A 3558-nucleotide genomic window follows, 5' to 3' on the forward strand; every position below is an offset into this window, starting at 1 on the left:
CAGTGAATCCTTGCAGGATTCCTCTAAGGGGAAAAAAAGCTCTAATGGAAATGATGTCACAATAAAAAGACAAAACTTCACTCATGGAACAAATGATTATGAAGGATTTCTGGCCAAAGTGACTCTGGAACTTGGACACTTGATAAATCCTTCTATTGCACAGATTTAGCACTGATAGATAAAATGAAAATGGAGATGCAAACATAAAAAGGGGGCAGCCGGCGGGAACACTATCCCTACTGAGCAACCCTGCCTTGTTAGGGGGCCCTGCTCCCTCTCCCCCACGCAGCTGCACACTCGGGCCCATGTCTCTTCTCACCCAGAGGAAGGCAGAGAGGAAGGCCTAGCATTTCCTCACCACTCATCTCCAGCAGCGGGAGACATCCCAGGTAGGTGATAATAAGGAAGAAGCCCTCCAGCCCTGAGTGGCCTGGGAGAAGTCCAAGCTAACATCTTCCTTCCTCCAGGCCGACTGATCCCAACAGCCATCCAACAGCCCCAGCTGGCTCAGGGAAGTGTCTTCCCTCTTTGAGTGGATGACACCAGTTGGGAGCAGAATGGGAACCGCAGTGCTGAAAAGTAAACGAAAATTGGAGTGGCAGTGGGATCACTGTGAAAACTGAAATGGTTTTGGTATCTCATTCCCACGAAGTAGACCAGGACACATGCTCAGCCCACACAGAATAACTGCCTGATCCTGAGTCTTAATAGAATTGCTAAAATGCCCAGTGCACAGAGAAATATTGTTCCCGACAGCAAACAGAAAGCTAAGAAAATCAGGACCCCACTAAGAGAAGTCCACCCCGACAAGATGCAAACGCCCATAGCGGGTGAGGCTGGGGGCAGGTGTCGTTGGGTGGAAATTTAGCTCATATGTGGGGAAGAAGCTAGAAGAGACCCCTGCAGGAAAGAGCCAAATATGGACCTGCTACTGCTTCCTGGGAGCTAACGCTGGGTTCCTCTTATTTTAAGAGAGGTCGAGGAGATGGGAAAGAAATTAGTAATATATAGGACTAAGAATATACACTATAAATAAGTAGAATGCAATGACGACAATAATACTTCCTCTTTATTTCTCTGTTGGGACGGAGGGGGTTCTGCAGATATGGTTAGATAGCCTTCGAGGTGCTTCCTAACGTCCTGTCAGGGAAGTTAGTTGAAAAGCTGGTTAGCACCCAGTCCTTCCACTTGAGTGGCTGTAAATGTCAGATCCCTGTGCTTCCTTTAAATAAATAAAAGGACATGGTTGTCTTCTAAGAAAGTTCGAGGAGCCCTGTAATGTGGTGTGCGGGTGAGGAGAATTTGGACTTGGAGCTAATGAGATTTAGAAGGGATACTGGAGTCGGTTAAGACTTCAGGGGCCCCATTAGAGGTTAATGTATTTCACATTTGGGAGGCCCATGGATTACTGGCAGCCCGAGGGCAGAATACGGTAAGTGGGATTCTGAGATGGCCTCCACGAATGTCGCCTCCGGATGTGAATGCCTGATCAAATTCCTTTCCTTTCTGTGTGGCGGAAGCTGCAAATGTGATGGGATAATCAGTCATGACCGTGACTGGATTATGTGTTGGGCACAATGGGTGTTAAGAAAGGGAGGTTGTTCTGGGTGAGTTTGAACTTACAGGCGAGGCCTTACAAGGTGAACTCTTCTTGAAGATGGAGATTCAACCTGAGAGCGACTGCCTGTGGCTGACTTTGGAGATGGATCTGACCGGAGTTAGAGTGAAGAGTGGCCTCTCTAAATTGACAGGGACCTCTGGGTGACAAATGAGTCACATAAAGAAATGAATTCTGTCAACAGCCACTGAGCTTGGAAGAAGACCCCGCCCTCAGGTGAAAACCATAATGGCTGCTTGTGACTTCGGCCTTGTGAGACCGTAAGCAGCAGGCCCAGCTGCATCCTGCCTAGACTCTGACGTAAAAGACAGTAAAGGGGGTTGTTTTAAACTGCTAAGTTTATATGCACATTATGGCAGTCATTAAAACTTTAGTATGATATCCTTTGCTCACACATTTCACATATGGCATCAAAAGCAACTTTTATGTAACTAAAATGCTTAATGTACATTCATAATTTTTTGTAAAACTTATGATTTTATTGATGAGGATTTAAAAATATAATCTAGCTTAGTATTTTTTGTTTTATTTAAAATAATTCCACCGTTTTTAACAAAATAAATATTCACTCACTTTTTCTGTATTTTCAGTGCCTCCTCAGTTTACATTTAATGTATCTCAATATTGTCTTTCTGTGTTCATGAATGAGCACTTTTTACTTTCCAAACAACGAATCAATTTGCTCTACACCATTTTTGGTTCAATTTCCCTTATTATAATGAACTACAATTTTACTTTTATTATTGTGCACCATATTCTTAATTTATCGAATGAATGCAGAATAACTGTTCTAGCTATGAAAAGAGTACCTGTGTGGCATTTTAAAAGAAATGCAAGGATAAATTGTTCAGGGCATAATTTAAAACAATTTCAACTTTTACCACAGTCTCCTCAGAAATATTGAATTGGGTTATGTCCCAAACACCAATTAAAAAATGTGAAATTCTTAAAAACTATCTACTTTCCCTAAAAATCTCACTCAAGAACATCTTCACCCCCACAATTTCCGCACCGCCGTTGCACTGAAAAGCTCCTCCGTGGCCACGCATGGGCACTGTCCCCTGGCTCCTCCCACTCCACTGGCCACTCCCCTCTAATCCACAGTCCAGAAGGACTCAGAACCCGGCGTGGGTCTGTCTGTCTGCCCGGAGCAGAAGGCAGTGTAACACGAAAGCTTCTCGGAAATAGCTCTTCTCTCCCACCCCTGAATAGTCTTAAAGGTGTAGCACTGTCTTGGAAATACAGAAAATACATCCCTAGTCTGCTTTTGTGAAGCCGATTTGACTTCACGATTGTCCCTTTTTTGGTACCAGGGATGGAACTCCGGACCTTGTGCTTGCCAGGCGGCCTTGGTGCCACTGAGCCAAATCCCCGCCCACAGTTGTCCTCTTTTGTAGCGGTGTGAACTTGATTCAATTGTTTAGTGTTATATCATTTGTAAAGATCAGGGAGGGCAGGCGTATGGGCGAAAAATAAGAACCAAGATACATCATATAAAGGTACAAGTTCCCAAGGATGAATGTCACTGTACTGCAGACTTAAAATGTATCAATAAACTTCATGAGAAACAAAGATCAATTAGCGCAACTTCCCCGTTTTTATTAATGTATACATTTCTGTACACTGTTCTTGGAAGAAGTGGAGAAATCTTATTAAAGTTATGTTGTTAATATTAGGTTGAAATATTACATGAGACATCTCCATATTGTGTTGGACATTGACACAATGGCCTGTTAAGAACACAATATCTTTCTTTCTATATTAAACTCCTGCCCTTGGGTAAACTTCTGTTCTTCTCTGTGGCTTACTCACTTGGTGGGCAGAGTTTTTGTTTTGACATCTCACCTATTTATTGCTCTTACGAATGAAGTTTTTTCTGGAGCCGATTTAGCGCTTTAGTCTGCCAGAGACAAGTGATGCTGTCGCCATCACTGGCTAGA

The sequence above is a fragment of the Fukomys damarensis genome, unplaced genomic scaffold (genome assembly GCF_012274545.1).
Source record: "Fukomys damarensis isolate Sample0158 unplaced genomic scaffold, DMR_v1.0_HiC HiC_scaffold_20, whole genome shotgun sequence".
In the NCBI taxonomy this organism is placed as follows: Eukaryota; Metazoa; Chordata; class Mammalia; order Rodentia; family Bathyergidae; genus Fukomys; species Fukomys damarensis.